The sequence below is a fragment of the Mauremys mutica genome, chromosome 14 (assembly GCF_020497125.1).
Source record: "Mauremys mutica isolate MM-2020 ecotype Southern chromosome 14, ASM2049712v1, whole genome shotgun sequence".
NCBI classification, from domain to species: Eukaryota; Metazoa; Chordata; order Testudines; family Geoemydidae; genus Mauremys; species Mauremys mutica.
The window spans coordinates 28,182,381-28,210,328 of record NC_059085.1 but is presented as its reverse complement, the minus strand read 5'-3'; the positions used below and the strand labels follow the sequence as shown (position 1 = coordinate 28,210,328).

At 40.7% G+C, this 27,948-nt stretch overlaps 2 protein-coding genes across 5 annotated transcripts in view; one reads left to right on the top strand and one right to left on the bottom strand.

The window, feature by feature from the left end:
• The window catches only part of LOC123349360, a 336,086-nt gene that overhangs the window by 75,257 nt on the left and 232,881 nt on the right, over positions 1-27,948 (top strand). Inside the window, exon 3 of one of the 4 annotated variants that reach the window (XR_006573508.1) lies at positions 24,791-25,322. The exons of the other annotated variants lie outside the window; for them this stretch is intronic. The gene's annotated coding sequence lies outside the window, so the exon portion shown is untranslated. The remainder of the gene's footprint in view (positions 1-24,790; positions 25,323-27,948) is intronic. 4 annotated transcript variants of the gene reach the window in all.
• Positions 1-27,948, bottom strand: part of CHST8 (carbohydrate sulfotransferase 8) — a 211,585-nt gene that overhangs the window by 35,960 nt on the left and 147,677 nt on the right. The gene's annotated exons all lie outside the window — the stretch shown is intronic.

Sequence of the window (27,948 nt, the reverse complement as noted above, 5' to 3'; positions counted from 1 at the left end):
AGTGGTGATTTCACTACCACCCATCAGATAAGACAAAGTTCCTGCATGTTAGTTTGGATCTCTGCAACCTTAACCAATCTGTCTAATATCTTTGTTTAAGTGATATACCTTTATTAGCCTCCAGCAAGGAATTACTCTGAATTCGTATGCATCATTTGTCCCTATAGAACACTACCAGCTGCTTCTTCTGAGGGTCTTCTTTCTTCTCTACCAATACCCTAAAGGTATCATAGCAGCTGAAATGAATATACTGGAACATTTTGAGAAGATAGAAATCCCTATTAGGATTTCTGATGTTCTGAACATTTTCTGCTTTCTCTTATTTGCATAAGGCTTTGTATAATCAACAAACCTTCACATCATTAGAAATACAGCTAGGGACTTCTGCCGCCTAGAAACACAGCTAGGGTTTCTGATCCCTAATTCACTTGATAAAAAGGATGTAGAGAAACTGGAAGAGATCCAGAGGCAAGCAACCAGAATGATCCAAGGGATGGAATGCAAGCCGTCTGAGCAAAAGCTGAAGGAACTGGGTATGTTTAGTTTGGAAAAGAGGAGATTAAACGGGGACATGATAGTGGCCTTTAAATACTTGAAAGGCTGCCAAAAAAAATTGTTCTCTCTTGCCACAAAGGGCAGGACAAGAGGCAATGGGTTCAAACTACAGCGTAGCAGATTTAGATTAGATCTCAGGAAAAACTTCCTAACTGTAAGACCAGTAGGACAATGGAACATACTGCCTAGGGAAGTCATGGAATCTCCTTTACTGGAGATTTTCAAAAAGAGGCTAGATAGCCATCTGCCTTGGATGGTTTAGACACAACAAATCCTGCATGTTGGCAGGGTTTTAGACTGGATGACCCTTGCAGCCCTTTCTAGCCCTATCGTTCTATGATTCTGTGATAGTGAATCAGAAGATTCCTTAATACTTGACAAAAATAACAATTGGATCAATTGGTGCACCCCATCCTTTGTTTCAATTTGATATACAGTCTGGTATATTTCCTTTAATATGAGTGTTTTAGAGAATCAAGTGATTTTTATTCACCAAATTGCCTGCTACAGGTCCAAACTATTAAGAAAAACCTGCTATTCCACATAGAAACCTTTTATTTTATTGAAGGGACTACTGAGGTGCCAATGAAATATTGTATCCATTAGTGTACTTAAAGGGCACTGCCAATTTAATCTGGCAAACTTAATATTTTAAAAACATTTTGTAAAATTTAAGACTGCTTGGTATTTAAACAATTTTTCTCCTGAAGTGTGAAACTGGAGGTCAGACTAGATGATCGTGATGGTCCCTTTTGGCCTTAAAGTCTGAGTCTAGGAAACCCACACAGTACAGCACTGAGATCCTCAGTGGGAAATAGAATTTGAACAAAACTGGAAAGGACTTCATTGATATTTTTTATTGTCCAAGAGAAATGAAAAAAGTAAACACTGAGTATAAATAGTGACCATCTAGATTTTGTACCATTCTTTCCCTTTTTTTTCATTCTAAAGTATTATCTATAACATAAATAAACGTAGTTACTGACAGAATGTGTTTTTTTAAATTTGGCAGTGTACCTTTAAGACTCTCACAGAATTCCTAGGCGCTGTTCTGAGTCTTTAAGGAAACCTGAACCCTCCTTCCCTCCTCACCATGTTTCGTATGGTCTGGTTTCTAAAGGAAAGTTTACATTGCACTTACTGTTACTTCTGTTAACCCAGATACAGATGTTTTGTTGTAAAAATAGCCTATGTCACAACACAGACATGAAGATGTAAGTCTTGTAACATTTTCACTCAAGAGTCACAGCCCATTATTTGTTTGTTTGATATTTACAGGTCTATAACTCTTCTTAAAGCATGCTATAAGATATACAATGGAAAATGCTGATGATGGCTCTTCAAACCCATAAAACTATCTTTATGATCTCTTGTAAAAGTATGTGCAGGTGGAGTCTCATCATTACTCAACCTGTGAACCATATGCAGTGACAGCCTGTTTCACACAGACTCCCCCTGGAATCCTTTGAACCAGTTTCCAAGGTGCCCCACTCACCCAGACCTATTTTGCCAAATGTAATTTCCTGCAAGCTTCAAGTTTTCCACCAAGCAAAGTAGAAATGTTAAGTGGGCAGATGTGCATGCCTCATGGTGACCAGTGGTGGAGGCCACTGCCAGCTCATGGGAAAGGAACAATGCGTCCCTGTCTGGTTCCTTATATCACAGCAGCTAACCCAGTAAATATGAATTGTCATCACCTACATTGCTATAAATTTTGGTTTAATATCGATTTCAGGTGTTCTAGAGAAATCCTTAACCTTTCGGCTAGTCTCTCTCATAATCCCATATCACGGAGGACTCCAGGCAGTGACAGTTGGCACTGCTAAATGCTGCAGCTTCTCTCTCTCTCCCCCCTCTCCTCTCCCCCCATACTACTTCTTTGGAGGAAGGTGGGAATTGGGGGAAAGCCAGTGTGCCCCAAAGGCCACTCTTCACAAATAACATCATCCTCCCATCTTAGAGTGGGAAAGCTGCTCTGTGAAAACCAGAAGCCACACTTGCAGCAAAATGGATGGGCTTGCTGTAGTCAGTTTATCAACATTTGTTTTTCTAAGTCCGGTAGAGCACTTAGATACAACAGTGTAGCATACAGTAGAGAAATGCCTGAGCTGGATAGATAGCAGTCTAAGGCAGGAACCAACTGTCCTCATGAATAAACTGTGAAATGGACATAATATTTTCAAAGGCTACCGACGGGTTTGGCCATCTTGGTAAAAAGTAGCAAAACGAACCTGGCAATATTTCTAAGCACAAACAGAAGGACCAGAAATATTTTTTTAAGACTTCCAGCCCAATACTGCAAACCCGTAAGGTTTATATAGGTATCAAATAAGTTGCTGAAGTGTAGAGTGTTCATAAAATGAACTCGAGCTTGCTACTGACTCCACCCACTGCAAGTCAAGAGGGACCAAACAGGCATGAAAAAAAAATCAACCTTAAGCCCATGAGTGATACTATTCCTGGTGCTAAAGCCAGCAAAAAGGTAAATATGGCTAACAGTGGCCTTGTCTTCACTACCAAAACCAGTGTGCTCTGGACTCGGGTTAACTAAAATGAGTTACAATCCTAGTAAAGGCAAGGCACCTTGTAGTTTTCACACAAGTTAGCAGGCTAAGCGTAAAACTTGGCTCATCCATCGTCTTTAACTTGATCTGCTAACTGATGTACACATTGCCTTGTCTTAACTAAAATGAGTTGCAATCGTCGTAAACTCGGGTTAAAAGCAGTGGTTTTTTTTAGTGAAGACAAGGCCAGTGTCATGCCCCCACAATGACCCAGCATGGTGAAATTTTGGCCAAATCATTCAACCCCAATGGACGCAAGGACTGCTGAAGAGGTCTTTCTGCTGTAGCGAGTAGGAAGAGATGATTTGAATGGAGGGTCATTCAGCCGATTGATTGGAACAGCTCCATGACATGAAGACAAGCATACAGCAAGTAAAAGCCCTAATCTTCTAAAGTGCTTTGTGTTCTCAACTCCCAACAACCTTCAGTAGATCTGAGAGCATTCAGTACCTTCCATGATCAGGCTCAGTCTCTAAATGTTCATGACTGTATTCAGCTGATCCTTGTTTTCAGTTACCTGTAAAATGGGTTTAATTATTCTTAATGACCTCTCAGGGATGTCGTGAGAGTTAACATTTGCAAAGTGCTTTGAGATCCTCTGTTGGAAGGTGCTGTGTAAGTATAAAGCTTCATTATTTTAATAATATAATTTTGTTTCTCTCAGGAACTATTCATTCTATTACATCACTAAGAATCACTGCAGAGATTTTGTACTATTTGTTAATTTATTTAGATTAGATGCTAAAGTGAAAGCTTAAACATACTGTCATCTTCAGACACTCAGGCAATTAGAGTGCAGCTTGTATTATAGTTTTATAATTCAAATTGAAGAAGCTTACTGAAGTCATAAATTAAGAAACTCATTACATTCTCAATTGTGTTAATAGGAAAATTCAACTTATTAAATTCCTCAGTAAAACCTAATAATGAAGTATTGAAAATGTGTCTTTATTTTTTTCTCCATCCTCATTCATTCTTGCTGCCCAGATAATTCTGAAACATTTTCCCTGCTCACAATTCAGCAAAAAGTAATAAATTAAACAACAGGACTAGAAATTGCATAACAGAATTTGGTTACATAGATTTTTAATCTGTTACCCCGTGTGTCACATTTGAAAGATTTGTTAAAAATTCCAGGTGTTTGAGAGCCAGCCCAATAAATGGCTGTAGGTATTTAGGCTGTAAGGTACCATTGTCTTTGTACTCTGTGCACCATACTGCCCTGTTTACAGCAGGATGTTGAATTAATGACTGATCACACTTCTTTTGTTTAGCAGTATACGATACAGAATTTAATGCTATAAATCATGTTGTTGAAAGAAAAAAACATTTTAATATATCCGTATTTCCAGTAACTGGAATTTGAGCACGTATGTACTAGTGAAGGTCATAGGGATGGGGGGAACATTATTCCGCTCAATAGGCCAAATCCAGCCCTGGTGAAAATGGATGCATATCTGTTAAAAGTCAAAGAACCAGATCCACACCTGCTGTAAATTGGCACCGCTCCATTGACTTCAATGAAATTGTCATTTAACACCTGCTGATAATTTTGGGTCCAAAGTTCTTTTAAGTCAGTGGAGTTGCACCCGCTTACATCAGGGCTGAATTTGGCCCAAGGTGTTTGCTTGCATTTAATGCATTTTTCATGAGCCCTGCATCAGAGCTCATTTCAGAGATATTCTTCACTCCCTTTGTCATTAAACTGCTGAGACTTGGTGGTGGAAAAAATTACTAACAGTATCTAGTGTGAATGAAGAAGAAACCTACTAAGCATAAAACAGATTTGCTCAGCAACTAGCTAGCCATTCCAGGCAAGAATACACCAGTGAAGGGCACCATTTTGTGGATGCTCTGTGGGGTTCATTATAAAATTGGCAATCTTTTTTTAACGGTGGTCTAACAAACTGGGACACAAATTGGAAGGTTGGTGACCAAAAGAGTAATTAACAGGGGAAAGGCCATTTTCTCCACATTTGCACACAAATTACAAAATTGTGCATCTACTATCCATTATCACATGTAGCTATCCAGTTTGTGCACACAAACAGTGTGCACACAAACAGCAGTGTGTGCACATTCCCTCTTTTCAGATGCAATGGATATGCAGACAAGCACATGGCCTGTACCAATAAAATCTATCTCTAGAGATGTATGAGCCCTATCCAATGCCCACTGAAGTCAACAGAAAGACTCCCACTGATTTCAAGGAGCAATGGGTAGTCAGAGACCCCATCAGATTATCAGCAGCTAGGATTTGTTTCTGCAGAACATGAGGTACTTACTCTTCATCCATATGTGATACGGCACATTCTGTGAAGTATTATCCTTTAAATGCCCCTGTCCCTGTTACAGGCATTGACATACCTCTCTGCCTCTGTTCCTTCCTACAGGCCAGCTAGTTATTTTCTGTTTTTCTCCTGTGGAGAAAGGTAATACTGTTGAGTGTGCAGAGTGTGTGCATTTGCTACCAACATTAAATGTGATGTGTCTCAGAATGTTTTGGAACCTTAATGCAGTGTGTCAAATGGAAAAGGTATGTAGGTTTTGATTTGCTTTTATAAGTTAAGCCTCATATCTGCTTCATTCGTAACTTCAGCACAACGGGTTGCAGTGAAATCCAGGATCCCAAAGAGGATCCAGTGCAAATATTAGGATCAAATCATGATCCATGGTACACACATGAGCAGGAGGGTATTAGTATTGTGGACAACAGAGTAGCAGGACAGTTGCCTCTAAAGGGCTATTATTTCCCATCCCATGCATGTGGGTAGGGAGTGGTTTGGGCAGGGTGGAATGTGGGCAGTGGCTTGACTCCACCCATCTTCATGCCCAGCTGATCTGGTACTGAGGGGAAAATACATTGTGCCAGTTAAAGTGCTGAAACACAGTGTTGCATAACCTTGTGATTTCTGGAGTTTCTTCTTAAAGTCCCTGTTTCTGAAGTCATGGGAGAATCCTAAGTTATCATTTTTTTAAAAAGCTAGTTTCTATCCCTGGTGGTTGCAGAGAAAAGCCTGAAAAACAGGACCCAAGTGCACCCTACATGCTCAAAATCCAGAAAGCAAATAAAAAGAGCCCAAGTTTATATTTTAAAACTCATGGTTTTTAAACCAGTCTCATGATTTTTGAAAACTCAGAGTTGGTAATGCTGTACACGGATTACTTCTCCTATTGAGACAGTGTGCTTCATAACTTGGCCTCTGATCTGCCACATGCTGCCCCTAACCCAGGGTTTGTGGTAAATCCACAATCTAGCCTTTAGTGAGATTTATAGTAAGTATTTTGTTGTCTTTTACTTATCTGGCAGAGACCAAAGCAAGTTTCCTGTATGTTGCAGCCTCCAGTCTAGTTAGCAGCCTGTTTTCCTCCCCTTTTGTTCCATCCATTGCATGTCCTCCTTCTGTTCACAAAAGCATTGTGAATCCATAATAATGTGTGCTTATCCCTCCTAACTGCTGAAAATCTCCACAGAAATTGTCATTGACTCTAGTTACTCTTATTGCTGAACTGATCACTTGTATCCTCCCCTGATGTTGAACTCACCCTGAAAACTGCTTATGACTGTGCCAGAAACTATTCCTTTGCTACTTTAAGCTAATGCTTAACTTCTGGGGTAAAGTTTTCTTACCTCTTTGGGAAAAAAAATTGTAGAATTGTAGAATAGGTTAAATGAAAAATATCACTAACTAGCAGTGGCAAGATCCTACCTATAACCTAATGTAATCTAACCTATTTAGGATTTTCTACAGCATGGGTAGTGTCTAAGCCAGTGTTTCTCAAACTGGGGTCGCCATTTGTGCAGGGAAAGCCCCTGGCAGGCCAGGCTGGTTTGTGTACCTGCCCCGTCTGTAGGTCCGGCCGATTGCAGCTCCCACTGGTCGCAGTTCGCCACTGCGGGCCAATGGGAGCTGCTGGAAGTGGCAGCCAGTAAGTCCCTCGGCCCACACTGCTTCCAGCAGCTCCCATTGGCCTGGAGCAGCAATCCACGGCCAGTGGGAGCTGCGGTCGGCCGGACCTGTGGATGGGGCAGATAAACAAACCAGCCTGGCCTGCCAGGGGCTTTCCCTAAACAAGCGGCAACCCCAGTTTGAGAAATACTGGTCTAAGCATGTCTCAGATAAATGGAATCTGGTTACTGAGATCCTGACTATTTTTCATGGAGTCTTTGTAGATACAGCAAATTAAATTTAAAACTTTAATACAGTTTGTTTGGTTCTGTTTGGGCTAGTAAGTATAACAGCTTTCTCCAAAAGGTGAGAACTGCCCAAGTTTTAAAACTCAACGATGCTTCAAATTTGAAAGGAAAACCACATGCTATCTATTTAAGGTCAGCATAGCTGTGCTTATGGGGGTATTTGGGATTACCCAACATTAGTCATGTATAATCCTCAAAGGCTGGCTCTCAGGACATTTCCAAGCAAATTCATGCCCTGGTCTAGACAATATACCCCCTCATGTTGCACTGTGAAATGACTTGATTTGTATTGCTTTCTTTCTAACTCTTGGCAACACCACGTTTCCTAACTTCCAGACTTGTATTTTGTAGCTGTGTATAGTACAACCACATCTGTAGTATAAGTCTAGTCTGTACTACAAGTGTACTGTATGGATGAAGGCCACCATTCTAAAGAGATGTCTACACTACAAAATTAGGTCGATTTAATATGTCCATTTTTTAGAAATCGATTTGATACAGTCGATTGTGTGTCCCCACTTAAGACCATTAAGTCATCGAAGTGCGTCCACAGGACCAAGGCTAGCGTCGACTTTCGAAGCATTGCACTGTGGGTAGCTATCCCACAGTTCCTGCAGTCTCTGCAACCCATTGGAATTCTGGGTTGAGCTCCCAATGCCTGATGGGGCAAAAACATTGTCGCAGGTGGTTCTGGGTACATGTCGTCAGGCCCCCCACCTCCATGAAAACAACGGCAAAAAATCGTTTCTCGCCTTTTTTCCTGAGTTACCTGTGCAGACGACATACCATGGCAAGCATGGAGCCCGCTCAGCTCACTGTTACCGTACATCTCCTGGCAGACGCGGTACTGCAGTGCTACACAGCAGCAGCTCCTTGCCCTTGCAAGTTAACAAAGATGGTTAGGAGCTGTATTGTACCGTCTGCTGCGGTCTCCTGGTTCCTCCTGGCTGGCCTCGGTCAGATCGGTTGGGGGCTCCTGGGAAGACATGGGTACTCCTGGTCGGCCTCGGTGAGGTCAGTCGGGGGAGCCTGGGCAGACATAGGTGCTCCTGGCCGGCCTCGGTGATGTCGGTCGAGGGCACCTGGACATAAAAGGGAGTGACTCCAGGTCATTCCCTTCTTTAAGTTTCATCTAATGGAGATTCAGTCCTGCCTGGAATATCAGGCAAGCCTACCAAAGAACCAGAGAGGCAAACAACCGCTATGGGTCAGAGTCCCAGACATCCCGCTTCTATGATGAGTTGCATCCTATTCTAGGGGGTGCCCCTACAAGTACCCCACCCCTGTGCTTCCCTTCTCCTGCACCACTCCCGGGCTACCTTGGCAATTATCCCCCCATTTGTGTGATGAATTAATAAAGAATGCAAGAATTTGAAACAATGACTTTATTGCCTCTGCAAGTGGAGATCAAAGAGGGGAGGGGAGGGCGGTTGGCTTACAGGGAAGTAGAGTGAACCAAGGGGGCGGGTTTTCATCAAGGAGAAACAAACAGAACGTTCATACCATAGTCTGGCCAGACATGAAACTAGTTTTTCAAAGCTTCTCTGATTCTGCACTTTTCGAACTGCCCTGGTGTCTGGCTGCGCTTAATCATTTTGTCTTTTAGAATGGAGTTCTGATAGTACAGATTCGTCTCCCAATACAGCGATCAGATCCAGTACCTCCCGTTTGGTCCATGGTGGAGCTCTTTTGTGATTCTGGGACTCCATGGCCAAACAGGAAATGAAATTCAAAAGTTTGCGGGGCTTTTCCTGTCTACCTGGCCAGTGCATCTGAGTTGAGAGTGCTGTCCAGAGTGGTCACAATGGAGCACTCTGGGATAGCTCCCAGAGGCCAATACTGTCGAATTGCATCCACACTACCCCAAATTCGACCCAGCAGGGTTGATTTCAGTGCTAATCCCCTCATTGGGGAGGAGTACAGAATTTGATTTTAAGAGCCCTTTAAGTCGACAAAAATGGCTTCGTCGTGTGGATAGGTGCAGAGTTAAATCGATCTAACGCTGTTAAATTCTACCTAAACTCGTAGTGTAGACCGGGGCTAACATGCCCAGATATAGGCCCCAGGAAATCACTGAAACGTGTGCTTTGCTTCGAACTTTAGTGCTGAAGTGAAACACATGCTTAAGGGTTTTCCTGAATAAGGATACTTATTTGAATCAGGTCTCGGTGCAGAGTGGTCTCCTTTTGTTTTGCATTAATGATTGTTTTATCTTAATTCTATGACATGTAGAGTCATACTGAACTCTTCAAAGTAAGTGTGGTACTATGCAGTGATTATAAGATGTGACAGCCTTTCTTTAAAGGTGGAGCAGTAGCCTTCATGTCTGACTTTTCTTCCTTTGTTATAAGAACATAAAAATAGCCATACTGGGTCAGATAAATCATTCATCTAGCCCAGTATCCTGTATGAGAGTCACCACTGCCACATGCTTTTGGCAGTTGGAACGTAAGGGACACCCAGAGCCTGGCATTGGGTCCCTGATCATCTTGGCTTATAGCCAATATCCTCCATGAATTTACCTAGTTCTTTTTTGACCCCATTTATACTTTTTGTCTTCCCAGCATCCCATGGGAACAAGTTCTACAGGTTGGCCATGCATTTTGTGAAGTGCCTCCTTTAGCTGATTTTAAACCTGCTGCTTATTAATTTCATTGGGTGACCTTTAGTTCCTGTATTACATGAAGGAGTAAATAACACTCCCCCATGCACTTTCTCCATACCATTCATGATTTTATAGACCTCTATTATATACTCCCTTAGTCAGTAGTTGTGGTACAATTTAAAATACGTTTTGGGTATATTTCTTTGAAAAATGTGGGTGCAGTTATTATTATTCAATAATTTCACTAACCTTGGCCCATCCTTGCAAAAGGAATCTTTTTAATTGGCTAAGCATAGTACAGATGTGAGATCTATGATTACTGCACTCTGCCAATCTACAGGCAATGTGTCATTTTTAATGTGACAGCTGTATTCCAACAATCAAGGGTTACAGCTTCTGGCAGCATGAAATTCTCATTATGCCATTTCTGCTCTTCAGTAAAATAATTATTTCAAAACAAGCTGCTTCCGTCTCACCCCCCACCTCAGTACAGAAGACTTCCTGTTTATTGTTTTGTGACTTTTCATCTAATTATTATCTACTGCAGGTGTATTCATGATTAAAAAGTTACAATGTTCTCTTAGGGTGGCCTAGGGTACATTGCTGATTAGTTATTTTCTTTTAAGCACCACAATATCACGTCCCAAATGCATTGCTTCCTCAAGAAAATAAACTGAGAATAGGCTAAAAATCTTGAAGATAATTTACACCTGTTTAATTGTGTTGTACAAAAATTATTTTCACAAACCTATCGATCTGCCAGCATGTGTCTATCAAAAAGAGAGCTGTCTAAAATGATCTTATCTAGGGAATTTTAAAATAAAAGCCATGAATATATCTGTCTTCAGCAGTGGCCACAGCAGAAAGCGGAGTTGGCTTGATTCATTTCACTTGGTGTGTTAAAAAAGGAGGTATTTTTAGTAGAGGCAGGGAGCTGCCCTTGCTTTTTTTCATGGGATACAGTACATTTCCTTTAAAAACCAAAGGGCACATGGACACACATAGTGAACTGTTGAGAAATGCTGTGTAGTAGCAGAATAAAATATACTTCCAACTGTGAAAGTCAAAATCTTCAGTCAAGCTTTTGAAGTTTTTTTATATAGATTCTGAAATTGTTGGGGGCGATTTAAGTGTGTGTGTGTGACAGAGGGAGAGAGAGACACATTTCAGAGAATATGCAGCTTGTTTTTCTTAACCAAAAAAAAGTGTGTGTGCGGGGGAATAGCCTTAAACAATTCTTGAAGTACAAGTGCATGATCAAAAATAGAGAATCAAGAATCTGATCTAATGAATGCAATGATTGGTGGAAGCTTGAATGGAAATTAGAGCAGCATCTTGCAGAGAACTACATTTCAAAATCAGTACATGATTTTAAATAAAGCAGTGTTTGAATTTTAATGTTTAATTGTTTCCTTAATGTGCTCACCTCAAGTATAACTGAGAAATCACTATCTTGGAACTTTCATTTAACTTTTCCCTTTTCTGCTTTAAAGACCATATTTTGATTCAAATAACTGCAAATTTTTAACATTTTGCAATAATGTAAGAATTGTCTCTGGCTCAGAGAATAATATGGCAACAGTGCCCTTTGGCAACAAAGTGTTTTGTTATATTACTCCTATATAGCAGAACTCATCTTATTAACAGTCTTATTAGTGAGCCACTTATTTGCAGGAAAATTGCAAGTAAACTGTAGCTTTACTCTGCCAAGCATGCTTCCGCTTACTGTTTTCTGTCTGTCTTCTGGCAATATGTCATTTTTTTAATGTGACAGAAATGTTCCAACAATCAAGGGTTAGAATCCTAACAGCATGGAGTCCTCATTACATGATTTCTGCACTACTGCAAAATAATGATTGTGAAGCAAGCTGTTCTCCATGTAACACAGCATAACTCATAAGACTACCCATTTACCAGCTTCTGGTTATGGATTCAATTACTTCATGCCTGAGGTTTGTGGATGTTGGAATCATGTCATGCATCTGTCTTGAACTGCACCATAAAAAGCATTCAAAGTGAATAAATTACAGGTGATGTTCCCTAGTAGCACTGTGAAGATTTTGCTTTTTCTCAAGCCACTGAAGGCCCTGTCTTCGGAAAGTTTAATGAAGGTTTCACTAACCATAAAAAGTCCCCCCCCCATCTCCCAAATGTCATGATCTTATTTCAGTTTCTGATAGAGCAAATCTGTTTTCTGCAATTAACAAGGAGAAGAGAATTGTACCTGAGAGACATCATCTAAATGCTACTTTTATGCTCCCAAATACATATTAAACTGAATGGAAGCGGTAAATAAACACTAATTCATATGAGTGAGAATAACTCAACGGAGTACTTTAGTTTCCTGATAATAGGCCTTTGCATCACAGGGCCCATTTTTACACTACATATTTAAAGAGAGAAACTGATCAAAAAGATGAATTGATAAATATATAATTCGATATAGAAGTTGATTTATGTAAAAGTAGAGTGGTCATGCATAAAAATGTCACAGTAGATAATTCTGTAGATAAAGCTATCTCAGTATTCTGTAGAGATATAGTATAGGGTATACTGCAAATAATAAGCTATTGTCAATTGCCTTAGATAACCAAATAACAAGTTTTAAGCCAGCCCACTGTATGAACCGTATCACAGTTACAGCTCAATTATTGATCACACTCTTCTTAGAAAATTTAGCATTAGCTGTTGGTTGCTGTCTGCTGCCCTGGAGAATGCAAAAATATGCTTATTTGAAAAAGGAAATAATGACTCCAGTTAGAGTCTAATTTTGCTGCTCTTTTTTTCAGCAATGCCCTGTGGAATTTCACTGAGAATGAGGTATTAAGGCTACTAAAAATAATCTTAACTCTGGTCTCCATACCATCCAGTTATTGTTTATATGCCGTAGAGCCACATGTGTGCTCTTGGCTCAGACTTTGCCTTGCAATTCCACAGAGCTGATCAACAATGCTAGGAGGCAACTACAGTCTCACATATTTCCATGACTTCCCAAGCACCGTGAAGGATAGGACTGAAATTAAATTTGGCATGGTAAGCCAATTTTGATGTGACGGTGAGGTGGCATTCTGCACTGAGGAAATCGGCATATTGCAACAGGGTGCCAAATATTACCTAATGAACTTAAAGGCAGTGTCCTGTCTCAGATGCCTGCCAAAGGTATCTGCTCCCCTCAGTGACGTGCAAAGGCAGTGCTGTAAGATAGGGCCAAGTGGCTGGAATACGATTATTATGTATGGAAGTAGCTCTTCTCATTCCTCTTCTGCGCTACAGAAGCACTTTTTTTTTGTGACTCGGCAGATGAAGAATGGATTCCCAATGGGTGTAATGTATGAGGGAATCTTTAGAACTAAACACATGCTCTCAAACTGTTGCAGCTATCTGGTAAATTTGATTTGTGGCCAGTGAACATGATGAAAGGATTCTAACAAGGAATTCCCTTCATATGTACTCTCAACTAATAGGCACTTTTCGGTTTCAAAAGTGCTAATCAATCTGCATGACATCCCTGCTAGCTGGGTATTATCCTCATTGCAAAGAGGGGTAACTGAGGCAAGGAAGAGAACTTGCTGAATACAAGACTGCAAATCAGTGGTAGAGGGAATAGAATCCAGGATTCTTGGCTTCTGAGCCTTGCTCAGACTAGTAGGTGTGTAACTTTACAAAGAAATCATAGTTACACGTTTTTTTATTATTTTCCTCCCCAAATAAATTATTTTTGCATCTTTCCAATTCTCTCTCTTTTCTGTTGTTTTGTATGATGTCCCTGACTTGCAGCACGAATCAGAGTGAAAAGAGATATGGTTTCACGTAATTAATTCCTTATAACCTTGGCATTTATACCATGCCTTGATTTTACTTCTTCATACATTCAGCTTTGACAAAAGATCAAGGATCATAAAAACCTAGGGATGCTGTATTAAAACAATTTCATTTCAGAAATTTCACTTATGCATACTTGTCCCTGAGAGGGCTTGAAGTGATTACTTGAATTTTGTATGCATCTAGCTAATATCCATGTGTCAGCTGTCTGCATATAAATGATGATGTAATATTATCCAAGACAACAGGAATGATGCTATCTCTACCTTTTGGCTATGCTAATATAATTAGTGGAAAACTGGTCATGCATGTTTGTGCATGAGGGCAACATACTGTAGCCTTACCCACCCACAAAATCATTATGCTGCAATGCGCCAAGAGTGTGCCAATTGTCTGTCAGGTATCAGAATAGCAAGCATTTGTTTCTCTAAAATAAAGAGTACCTAGGGTAAACTATTCCACATTCAGTACATATTGCATACATCCAGGAGATTGTAATTTATTTGCTAACATGCGTAGAAATGCACAGGCCTTGTTCTTTTTAATATAGAAAATCATAAAAACAGTATTTGTAAAGTGAAAATGAAGATCGAACAGACAGACAGAGGACGTGCATAAAATTGAATTAAGCTACTTTGGATGGATAGACATGGAGGATAGGTGAGGTCCCTAAGGACCGGAGAAGGGCAAACATAGTACTTATCTTTAAAAAGGGGAACAAAGAGGACCCGTGGAATTATAGACCAGTCAGCCTAACTTCAATACCTGGAAAGATACTGGAACAGATTATTAAGCAATCAATTTGTAAGCACCTAGAGGATAATAGAGTTATAAGGAATAGCTAGCATGGATTTGTCAAGAACAAATTATGCCAAACCAGCCTAATTTCTCTCTTTGACGGGGCTAGTGGCCTAGTAGATGGGGAGAAACAGTAGACGTGATTTATCTTGATTTTAACAAGGCTTTTGACACAGTCCCACATGACATTCTCATAAGCAAACTAGGGAAATGTGATCTAGATGAAATTAATGTAAGGTGGGTGCACAACTGGTTGAAAGACCATATTCAAAGAGCAGCTGGCAAACTGGGAGAGTATAACTGGTGGATTCTATAGAAGTCATTCCTGGGTCCAGTACTAGTCATTTTCATTAGATAATGGAGTGAAGCAGATGGCAGTAAGCTGGGAGGGGTTGCCAGCACTTTGGAGGAAAGGATTAGTATTCAAAATGACCTTGACAAGTTAGAGAATTGGTCTGAAGTCGACAGGATAATATTCAATGAAGACAAGAGCAGACTACTACTATTAGGAAGGAATAATCAAGAACAATTATAAAATGAGAAATAACTGGCTACGTGGTAGTACTGCTAAAAAGGATCTGGGGGTTACGGTGAATCACAAATTGAATGAGTGAACAATGTGATGTAGTTGTGATAAAGACTAATAATTTTTAGTGTATTAACAGGAGTGTTGCATGTAAGACCAGGGGCTGTAAATGTCCCTCTTTACTTGGCACTGGTGAGGCCTCAGCTGGGGTACTTGGTCCAGTTCTTGGTGTCACACTTCAAGAAGGATGTGGACAAATTGGAGAGACTCCAGAGGAGAACAACAAAAATGATAAAAGGTTTAGAAAAGCTATGTTTAGTCTTGAGAAAAAAAGACCGAAGGGAGACCTGATAAGAGTCTTCAAATATGTTAAGGGCTGTTACAAAGAGGATGGGGATCAATTGTTCTCCATGTCCATTGGAGGTAGGGGCTTAATCTGTGGCAAGGGAGCTTTAGGTTAGATATTAGGAAAAACTTTCTAACTGTAAATGTAGTTAAGATCTGGAATAGATTTCCAAGGGAGGTTGTTGAATCCCCATCATTGGATTAAGATTGTTTTTTAAGAACAGGTTGGACAGCCAGGAATGGTCAAGGTTCACTTGGTCCTGCTTCAACCCAGGGGGCTGGATTTGATAACTTGGTTCCAGCCCTACATTTCTATGATTCTATGCCAGCTGGGTTGTCCCAGTTTGGGATCTGAATCTAACCTTTTAAAAAAGTCCTATATAAATTAATACAAAATATCCCACCCATAACGTGAGAGGTTTGGGCTGGATAGGGCAGGGGTTAGGAGAGGGTCCCTTAGCCCCTTGCTGAGCACTGAGCATCCTTCCCTTCCCCCATAAAGTTCCTGAGTGTTCCATGGTTATGTGTGAATATAAGAGGTTTATGAGAATGGATGAGGCCAGGTGTGCTGCTTCTCCCTCCACAAACTTTTATTGGCTTTTTGGAGGAGGGTATGGAGTTCTTAATCAATCTCCCAACCCCTTGTGGTTACCTAAGTCTCATCCTGGGCACGGGAGCCATTTTTGGCACCCCTTTTTCACTCCATCCACTCAGTCTATATCATCTTGATGGGAGGGGCTGCTGGATCTCCCAGTGTGCTGGGGACTTGGTTGGGTCTAGAAGTAATGGTTCCATGAGGCAGACCTGGCAATGACAGTAAAAGTTCTTACTCTTCTCTCTTCCTACTGCTTCAGTAACACTGTCTTGGGGGGTGGGGGGCGGTAAGCTGTTGCAATTTTTGGCAGTGTAGTTCAGTGCAGACTGCAGGTTAGCGGGGGCAGTTTAGGGACCATTTAATTCAAAGCGCGAGTGAGCCAGGCAAGCACTGGATTTGGGCCTCTATTTTAGGGCAGAGATGTAGATTCAGTGTCTTGCACAACTTGAGACACTTATCTCGTCCCTTAGGCCTCACGTGAGGTATGGGTATCAGGATGACAGCGGGGTTAGCGGACGAGGTTATATCCCTTTAGTTCTAGAGGGACTGCTAAGGATACCCCTACCCCCTTTTTCTGTGCGCCACTTGGAAAAGCAACTGCTGGGTAAATGTGTGGATGCTGTTTATTTTGTTAAGCTGTTTATTTAAGTTAATAAAGTAGCAGCTTCTACTTATAGTCTTGTGTCTGTGCTTCATTCTCCTGCATCCAAGTCAATAGTCTTCCAGTAGTTTTTAGAACCATCCTATCGATTTCAGTATAGAATCAATATCCCTGCTGTAGAAACCTATAGGATGGGTCAAAAAAGGAAATTTTTACTTTTTAAATGCTAGCAGTTTCTACAATCATGAAATTGCTGTAGAACTCTATTGGTTTCCTCATTATGTAGGACTCCAACACTAGGAGTATGGTTGGCTGGAGGGGTGAAATCCTGTCTCTTTTGAAGTCAATGGTGGTCTTGCCATTGAGTTGAGTGGGACCAGGATTTCACCCTAGGTGTTTCAAACTGGCTTCTCAGACTGGTAAGCTGCAGGTGTATCTGCATATGAAGGGTACTGATTATATGAGATACCCTCGGCCACTAAGCCAAGTACTGTAGGTCAAACTTCTTTATGCAGCTGGCTAGTATGTCAAAAAGAAACAAAAAACATTAAAATAAATGGGCCATTAATTGTAATGGGGTCAAAAGACAGAACAGTGAAACTATCTAACCTTTTAAAAAAGCCCCAATCTATTATAATTGAATCTCTCTCATATCTCCTAGAAACCTCAGCAGTTTCCCTTGTACCACTTCCTACCATCTACTCAGCCTTTTCTGATTCCTATCCTTTAAAAGGGAAAAACCATTTACTTGCTTGGATGCACAAGTGGTTGCATCCTGGAGTATGTGTCTCAGATTCAGCTATGTTCTCACACATGTGGCACACATTCTCACTGTCTATACAAGTTATATACCTGCGGCTAGTTGGCACTTCACTGTAATGTGAAAAATGCCAGGGTACAAAATTAGTCTTGTATCTTTGTTGTCACAGACAATACTTTCCTTCTAGCTTATTAAACGAGCTCTCTACAATCTTGTAATTTTTAGTAGCACTTAAACCCCAAAGTGATTTTTATCATAATACTGTGAATTTGTACATTGCTTCCACACACGGATTTCAAAGTGCCCTTGCATGCTTTATTCTATAGCTGAGCTTGCTAACTGTTAAGCCATTCCAGAAATGGAAGGAAATGAGAGATGCTGAGAGCTACTGAACACAGAATTTTCACAGTGGATCAGCACAAATTTATTTAGCAGAGGTGTCTCTGTAAGTGATGCACTGTGAATTGTTCCATGGCACTCAGTGTGACACTTCCAAATAAGTGGTGTAAAGGCAAAAGCAGGAACACTAAACTGGAACACAAAATGTAACAACATCTGAACTCACTCCTGGAGTTTGCTTTCCAGGCTACTTTGCTTGTTGACGGATGGTTAGTTGCTTCTCTTAACAGAAAAAGCATTCATGTTTAAAAATGTCAAAATAGGTTTTACAAGACTAGTTTGAATAGGGAACCTCCAGTACTGTCACCAGTTTTCTGGGATGAGGATATAATGTGGTATATAAACCTCTACATAAATAAATACATTAGTCACTTTCCTTATCTTAGTATTCACTCTAAAAAGTAGCAAGTTTCAAATAGAAATATTGTGCTAATTTTTTATAAAATTAGGTGCACAGTGGTGCTTCAAACTGTTTGCACCATGACAGTGATTGTTTGGACAATTGTGGCCATTGTGCACACAAATCACCACTTGCATGTCATGACAAAACCTTTGTGTTTGGTACTCACTTTTCTGAAGGCGGTGGGCTTAGTCAGTGTAGCCCTATTACCACCACCTATCTAGTTCCAGCCTGTTAGATCTCAGAGGTGGAGGATAAACTGCTGTTTGGTTAAAGTTATTCCTAAATGCATACACATAGTATATTACTGTTTAATTTAAAATACAGTGTATTATTAGTGAAAAACCAAACACTCCCCCTCACACCTCCAAGGTTTGCAAAAGGCACCAGTGATGATGATATCCTATACACCAATGAAGAGGAATCAGATAGATTCATAGATTCTAGGACTGGAAGGGACCTCGAGAGCTCATCGAGTCCATTCCCCTGCCCTCATGGCAGGACCAAATACTGTCTAGACCATCCCGGATAGACATTTATGGTCTAGGGCAGGCACATGCATACAGGTAGGTGCTGCCATAATTCCCTAGATATGTTTTCAAAAAAGACCCAAAATTGACCACTTGTGGCATTAGGGGCTCAATTTTCAACATTGGTGAATACTAGGGCTGGCTGAAATTTTCTCTCCAAACTGTTTTTGAGAAGACAGAATTTTTCACGAAAAGTTTCTGATTCTCTTGGGAAATGTTGACTTTTTGTCAAAAACCCAAATGGCTCAAATCCCAAAAATGTTGATTTAAAATGCTGTTGCATTGCCTCATGGGAGCTATAGTTCTGGTACCTTATGCCCCCAATCTTCTCTGAGCTGGGTTCCCCAGCTGGACTAAATCTCCCATGATTTATTTTGGTCAGACACTCCCATGATGCACCACAGTGGCTCAACAAGAGGGGAGACTCTGGTGCATTATAGGAGATACAATCCAGCCAGGGAGCCTGGCCCATATAGGAGAGCAGGGGCATGAGATGCCTGATATACAACTCCCATGAAGCACTATGGCAACATTTCCAAAGAATTTTGACTTTTCAGTTGAAAGTTTTTAACCAAAAATTTTTAGGTTTTGATTTTTGTGCTGAAACTTTGAAATTTTCTGACTCCATCATTCCCAATTTTCTGACCCACTCTACTGATCACCTTCAGCTGTCACTAACTCTAAATGGAGTTGTGGGTGCTCAGAACTTCTGAAAATCAGATGTCCTGTTGTCCTAAAACAGCATTATATTGTGATGTTAAAACAGCTCTCTGGGTCCTACAGGCAGCTGAATTTTGGTGAACAGTTTTTTTTAAAAGTAACAAATTAAGGGAAAACTTCCTGTTTCCTGAGATTCGAATTCTTCTCTCTCCCCACCCCCCACACTTCACTGTGTCCAACTGGAGATCTGGGGTGCAGCCTTTCAGGCCTGGGGTACCTGGTTTCTCATCTCAGGATTGACAGAGGAGGACAGTCACTCTCTTCCCCCACTATATTATAAAGCACCAAACATTAACAAGTTCTAACCTTTGCTGAGGTCTATCCAGTATTTATGGGATCTCCCTGCCTGTCTCTTTTGGCTATTTTGAAATACCATAGTTTATTTGGGATACCAGGAACCCTTTGCCTGAGGTCTAAAATGTCATCAAATATTTGTGTGGGTTTTAAAAACGATTTATTTTCTATATAAGTCTGTCTACAACACAGTGAAAGAGAAAACAGGCAAGGTGATGCAAAAACAAAATACAAGGTGACTGTAAATAATTGAAACTAAAATGATGGTCAGAACTGAAACAGAGTATCCAGTGTTGTGATAAATGTTCTTAGAGCAATGAAAGTTACTTAGTATCACAGATCTTCTAGTACCAACATTCTCTTTCTGGGCATTCATAGGAATAGAAAGGAGATCTTACCACCTGATGGCTGACTACCCAAAGTGAGCTAATTGCCATGGTGCTTTTGTATTGCAGACAATTGCACTAGGAATGAGAGTGAAACCACTCAAATAATTTCACTGAGACCACTGAACCTCTATCTGACAGTAATGACTTTTGGTTACTACAGACCTGTGCTGGAATCAAACCAATGACCTATAGATGAAAGGCTCCATATCCCATTATCATCCCCTGAGTTAGCCAATCTTGGCTTGTTTTTATACTCCTCTGCAAGCAGAGGAATGAGGGAATCCTATTGCCTCTGGAATTACCGACTGAAACAAGCAGTAAAGAAAAGATTCTGCTGCTTGTATTTCCACTTGGGTTCAGTGATCAGAAATAAACGTGCTGAGCTGAAAGGGCCTTTCTGCTTTTCTTAAATGTTTGCCATGATATAAATGTTACAAAAGTGCTGTGTATTCCAGTTAAACTTAAACAGCAGTACAAGCAGAGAAGGGCTGCTGTGTGAGCACAGGATACGATAGCATTGCTACTGAGCTCCACACTGGTTTGTTTTTTTAAAATCTATTTCAGCAGCTTCCATAACAAAGCACATCTAGTTTTCTCCTCTTCATGTAATTCTAATTCCCATGCTTCAGACACTGAACCTGAACAGCTACCGGGGTGTAGTCAGTGGGTACATACCACTTTTAATTTCACTGGGCTAACATCTTGTTTTTCATCAGACTTTTTATTACTCTAACTCTGTCCATGGATAAGGGACAGCTGGTGTCATGACGACACCTGCAGTACAAATGATCATGTTCTGACCTGGTTCTGATCATTTTAAACAAATGGCTCAATCAAAGTCAACAGCACTACTTGCAGAAGTTTGTACCTTATTATTTTGAGAGCTACAGCACTGGAGTGGGACTCAGGAGATCGGAATTAAATTCTTAGTTCTGTCACAGACCTCCCATGTGACCTCAGCTAAACTATTCCTATTTTATAAGTGGGGAATTGAGGCATTTTAATTTTTTTGTATCCTGTCTGTAAAATGGGAATAACAATACTTCTTTTCTACCACACGCTGTCTTAGCTATTTAGAGTCTAATCTCTTTGGGGGCAGGGTTTTTCTCTTACTATGTGTCTCTATAGTGCCTAGCACAGTGGGCCCTGATCTCAGTTGGGGCTTTAGACGCTACTGTAATACACACAAATAATAATATTGTAATACTTCTGGGACTTGGCTCATTGTGTGGAAAGGTATGTCTATTTTGGGAGACTGGGTACATACACATATCTATGTGGATAGCCTCAAGTGGTAGAGTGCACTGTGTTCAAATTTGTGGTTGCTGGTAGCTCCATTCAGTAATGGTTTAAGGTAAAACATATTTCTCACATTTAGCAGAGCCCTTTCAGTGCTGCTAATTCTCACATGGTGCTCTAGTAAAATGTAGTTTTCGCTTAGCTATAACTTGGTTGGCTCGGGATGTTAGTCTTCCCCTTGGATAGGTTTGTTTGGCTTCTTAGTTTTGTGCTAGAGATGGAAATGACCTCCAACAGGGCACAATCAAAACCTGAGAGTTCCTTATGCAATTCCTTTGACCATAAAGAGCTGACCTAGCTGGCGGACTCATAGATTTTATGATCAGAAGGGACCATCATAATCATCTAGTCTGACCTCCTGCACATTGCAGGCCACAGAATCTCACCCACCCACTCCTGGAATGGACTTCTAACCTCTGGCTGAGTTACTGAAGTCCTCAAATCTTGGTTTAAAGATTTCAACTTACAGAGAATTCACCATTTACTCAGCCCATATACCATGGCCTTCTGTCATGCATGTGCAAACTGACCAAAAAAAAGCAAGTTTTATTAAGGCTGTTGTAAAAGTAAATGGCTTACTATGCAAGTGCTGCTGAGTCGCTGGTAGAGATTAATCTGACTTCCTATATTTGAAAGGCTATAGCTCATTATGTTGATTTTAATAACTGAAATTTTATATTTGGAAGCAGGGTTGTTTCAGGGATAAAATGAAAAACAACTTCTGAATTTACTCAGGCTCTTTTTGTTGTCCGAGTTCCTTTATGGGTACATGAGAGAGAGTCTGATGAAATGAATTATAGATATAAAAATAGCAAGAGTAACATGCATTTCAGATTTTTTTATTTGGTAAAGGGAGCCTTGGGAGTTTAGCTTGACAAAAATTCATTTTTTTTGTTGTTGCCTGCCTTTGTGTGAAATTGAGATGAGGACAAAGAATGCTATTAAAAACTAATTTTCCTGACTCAGAATAGGAAAGCTTGTGAGGTAGCAGGACACCCTGTGCTCTGCAAAAATTGTGTAGCAATCAATAATAATGAAATTTTAAACTGTAAATCATTTTACAAGCTGCACATTAGCAGGATAGTAATCTGGAGAATGCTTATGTAGCTTTCAAACAGCTGGTCATGTTCAAAAGTATCCATTAACTAATACTTAATTAATACTAATTGCCAGGGTATTCCTACTGAAGAACATGCATGCCACCAAAATTCATGAAGTTGCAATGCATTCAAAGCTGTAGCTCTTAAAGTGCTATTGAGTAATACAGGGAGAATAGTAAACAAATACTGAAAACACAAGACTTTTGGTTTTTATTTATTACATATACCTTATTTAATAGCTTTACATGTACTCATAATGGCTGAGTTTGTAGTGGGTAATGACTCAGAAAAAACATAAAGTATGCAGATGTAACCTAGAAGTGCAATGCTCTTGTAGTAGCAAAGAAAAATAAATGGACATAAAAGCTTTTAAAAGTCCATTTAGAGAAAGAGTGAGTCACTATTACATGATTAAAACATTTCCATTTGCTACAATATGTGATTAGGTAAGAAGTAGTATTATCTTTGCACTGTTGACTGAGCGGGCATTTTGAACATTCTAACGGATAATTTCTCCTTAAATACATTTTCCTCTAAAGTTCAAATTCTTTACAAAATGTGGACCGGGAGGAATCAAGTACAATTGTTTCAAACAGGGGGTGTCTGCAGGTTTTCTGGGTACGTAACTATCAAGTTAAACATAACACACAGAGTCAACATTCATTTATATATAGCTAAGGAAAATGCAGTACTCATACACAAAGCAAAAGGAGAAAAAGAACCAAACCAACATGAAACAAAAAGTTTGAAGCAAACAAGCGGTGTGGTTTGATTAATGTTTGAGAGAGCTGTTGGATAATGGTGCTCAGCTGATTATAAGCATCTCTAAAGAAGTAATTTTTCTCTGTAAAGTATGCATCTCCTTGGATTTGCAATACGATTTGTTTTATTTTTCACTGACATCTTGCTTATAATACAGAGTGGTCTTCTGCAGGAAAGAAATGCTTGGAAAAATTGGTAATGTATTGGTGTGGTGCAGTTTCATTTAAATATGTTTCAAAGGTTTTTATTAAGCTGTGTGAATGTTTGGGGCCAAAATCCCAAGTCATGTTTCAGGTTTCATTCCCAAAATTAAACTCTTCCAGGTTGACCTGAGCAGAACCCAGTTTCCCTGCTGGCTCTGTTCTTCATACACTCTAATTGTAATCCTGCGCCAGACACCCACATTTGCCTTTTTCACTCTTCTGGAGCCTGATCTAATAGTGTCTATTATTTCATTCTCAAAAGTTTTTTGGTGGTGATTAGCTGGACAATATTAGGAGCTTTGGGGTTGTCAGCTGGTAGTCCATCCTATTCAGTATCTTTGGGTGGGCTGCCAGGAAATTCTGTTACTCTACATTTTGGACAGGGTATTCAGAAGAATAGACTTCCCCCTCATCTGCTCAGTTAGCTGAAGTGGAACCAGGAAATGCTCTGGTCCTTTGGCTACTTCTGTCCGCACCCCTGACTTCAGTCTGAAGCCTGAGAAACACCAGATAACAATGCAGCAATGAAAACATCCACCTGTGACTGAAGTGTAATTTGAGGTAAAGGATGTTAGGAGGCATCAGTAATAGCAGACGAGAATTTCCTGTCTGCTCACACCTTATTGCCCTGAAGATCCTTCCTGTGGACTGTGAGCAGCCGCTAGCCTGTTTGCTTGCCTGCCTTAGATGCCAAATTGGGGAGCAAGTCAACTGGCTATCCATCAAAACATTAAGGGGAGGAGGTGCGATAAAGAGCCCTTCAGGACCCCAAAAATGAGTGGGGGGAATAGGGAAAGGACTTCTAGCATAAGATGGGGTCCTGAGAAGCTGTCAGTTTTGGCAATGTTTGCTGCAATGCTCCATGATTTTGTCTAGGTTTGCTTGGAGTTTTTTAGGTTTGTGTGAACTACAAACTTGGATAACTGGTTGTGAACTCACTCTGGTGGATTTTCCAGAATCTTGTTTGTTTACACACTCGAGTTCAAAATGTACATACATCTAGTTTAGGCTAGAAGATGGCAGTACAGGTTACCACAAGATGACCCTTCTGTAAGACATCCAGTAGCTGATAATACCTTTGAACCTGTCCTGCCAGTTTTCTTCACATCTCCCTGCCTTGAGATTCCTTTTCTGTCTCTCCCCCTTTTCCTTTCCTTTCTCTCTTATTTTTTAAACTTCTCCCTCATCCATGCAGTTGGAGTAGGGTGTTGGCCAGAACTGCAGCCACGTTGATGCAGTTGCAGTAACAGTCTTATTCTGGCATAATAGCCAAAATGAAAGTATTATGGCAAAGGATTGTAATCCAAACTGCTTTCCTTTCACAGCTTTTCATCCTGGGAGAAAGCATTGCATGGGAGAGTTCAACTGCATTAGTTACCCTTCAGTTTGCAACATCTGCTAAGATGGTAGACTACACGCTCCTGACATGCTGTGTCTTCCAGTAAACAGGAGATGTTGGATCTCCTGAGTCAGTGGGGAGAAGAGGCTATGCAAGCACAGGTACAGACCAGCCATAGAAAGTTGGACATCTATGAACAGATTGTACGGGAGATGCAGGAGAATGGTCATGACAGGGATCAGCAGCAGTGCACTGTTAAAACAAAGGAACTGCAGCAGGCCTATCCGAAGGTCAGGGAGGCTATCAGTTGATCAGGTGCCAAACTACAGACCTGTTGCTTTTAGAAAAAGCTGCATGCCATGCTTGGTGGAGATCCTGCACCCAGTCGTGGATGCCTCCCAGGAGCTCCTGTCACAGATCCGGGGATCTGGCTATGCCACAAGTCAGGACTCCATCATAGTGCAGTCAGTGGCAACAGTGGAGCATAGACAAGCCCGATGCTGGGGAAGGAACCTCAGGTAAGTGTGCAAATTAATTTCCTATTACAGTGATGGTGCCCACCAACTTAGTAGGACACAACTAGGAGAGCTAGCAGTACAACAGAGAGGACAGTCTGCTTTTCATTCTCCTGTACAGTTAGGAGAAGGGTCCATGCAAAGCAGTTAGTTTACGTACACAGAGAGATCCCTTGAATCCTCCTGAGAGAACTTGATGACGCTTTCATGGAGGTACTCTGCAATCCTCCCCTAAAGTTTTCTAGGGATGGCAGCCTTATTTCTTCCTCTGTGGTAGGACACTTTCCCACACCAGTCAGTGATAACTTCAGCAGTCACTGTTGCAGTATGCAGGATAGCAGCATATGGGCCCAGGTGGCTTTGGGATGCCAGCAGCAGTTGTGATCTCTCTGCCTTTGTTAATCTTGGGAGGGGGATATCAGCTGCCTGTGAAAAATGGTGCCAGTATTCAGTGCCATTGCCCTATACTCAGTTTCATGCAACTGAGCAATTCCCTTGTCATTTCCTGCATGATTCATGGAATTTTCAAAATAGGCATGAAATCAGTGGGATAGAGATGCCATTATGGGGTGAAGAAAGTTGCATGATGGGAAGTTGACCCCCTGCTCCCAGTCATCCCTGCACAATGCATTTCTCAACTCATGTATTGCCAAAATTTCCCCAAAGACAGTGCGCAGGTTGCATGCTGGGATACCTCCCATGATGGTGCACTGCGCTATACAATGACACAACAATCCTGGTGAGTATGTGCAGCGCTGATGTAAGTTGTCAAGCATGCATGCACATAAGCGATATACTAACCGTGGTGACTTTATGCCAATGTAGCTTTCATTGACAAAAGTTTGTAGTGTAGACATGCCCTAGACTGAAGCGGGGAGGGATGAGGGTGCATGACTAGGATGAGAGTGAGAAAGGAGAGCTAGGTGTCACAGTTCAGGGCAACTGCACCTGTATTCCTCCTCCCTTGAAGGGACCAACTGCAGGCCCCCATTATTTTTGGGGCAGAGACCTGTGTGTCTGTCCCTCCTCACGGGTCTTTTCCAGGCTGCACAGTTCTCTGCCTACACTGTAATATTCCCAGCGTTAAATAGGCCAGTGTTTGCACTTTGCTCTCTCTCCCCAGAGGCTATAAGTAGCATAATTGCACACAGTTATGTTACCACACAGCTCTTTCTATGCAAGCACATTTATTTTTAAGGTGAAAGCATTATAAAGAGAACAGATTTAAAAAAAGTATTAAAGGTCATGTTAAAAAAAGTATATCCCTGCATGCATGCTAATAAGCTTCCCAGAAATCACACCTCTCCTGCACTGACTCCAGCAGGGGCTCTGGTAAAACCCCACAAAGGGGTTTTTCTGTGGTTACAGGTTCATAAGAGTTTTAGCTCAGAATGAGCACACCCATGCATAGTTTGTCTTTTCTTTATACAGCTTGGGCCTTTGATCTTCAGAGTGTGGGAACACAGTAGTCCCCTCCTCAGGGCATAGCTCCAAAAGGCTGGGCTTTTGTGTAACTGAAGTTGGAAATTTGCATTCACCTCTCCCTTGAGGTCTCCCAGGCAAACTGCGTCATTTCAATGAAGGTGCAGATTACTACAGAGAAAAGTAGGAGGGCAGGGGTGCCCCATGGCCAACTGGAGTCGGGGGAACAGTGAAAGTAGGAAAAATCCTACCATAACTGTGAGTCAACAGAACTCAAATAACCTTTTCCCAGTAGAATGAACAGAGTGGGGGTGTTTCAGGCATACACTGGTAGCCTGTTATAGTGCCTCTAAATATCATTACAGACCATTTAGTCGTCATCACTGCATAACGGTATGCTCAATAACTCGAAGTAGGGGATTGCTAAGTAGATTTAAATACTGTAAAATATGATTTTGCAAATTTTTTCAACTATCAGGTACTTAAAATAGTCCAATGTATTTCAGTGCAGTCTGTTTACAATTACTGTGTAGAATAACCAACATTAAAAGTATCCTCTTTACTTTTCTGGAGGTTCACAACATTTATGGCTTCTGATTTTCTACGGAGAACTTTGTTATATTCATTATATAGTAAGCAACTCCATTTAAACACTAGATATTACTTGTATTTCTGGAGTACCAAAAGCGTGTGAGGAACTTTATACATATTTAAAAGATGGAATCTAAAGAATTTACAATCTGGGACATCACAGAGACAGTAGAACACATGAAAGGCTACAATACTTCATTTTTGTATCCAAAACCAACATAGAAGTTGATTTATGATAAAGAATTGCCAGTAGTTTTTAAAGCTCTAGCTATTCCTTTAAGGATTATATTTTCCTTTACCCTCTACCATAAAATCTCCAGCAAAATCCTGAAAATTGGAATCAGTCTGCTTTGCAAATACAATGTCAGTCCAGTTTCATGGCTAGCTATCTGTACAGCGGGGGGTCATAATAGAGTGGAAGAAAAAAAAGACAACCAATACTGTTATCCAGTTTCCTTTGAAGTACAAAACACACTGCAGCTGTCAAAATAATACAATATGATCTCAAAAACAGAGCAGATAAAGCTAAGAAAGCTTTCTGTTTTTGAGAATTAAGATACCATTACTTACTGACGATGTCTGATTATAGAATGCATTTTCCTGGCTACCAATATTT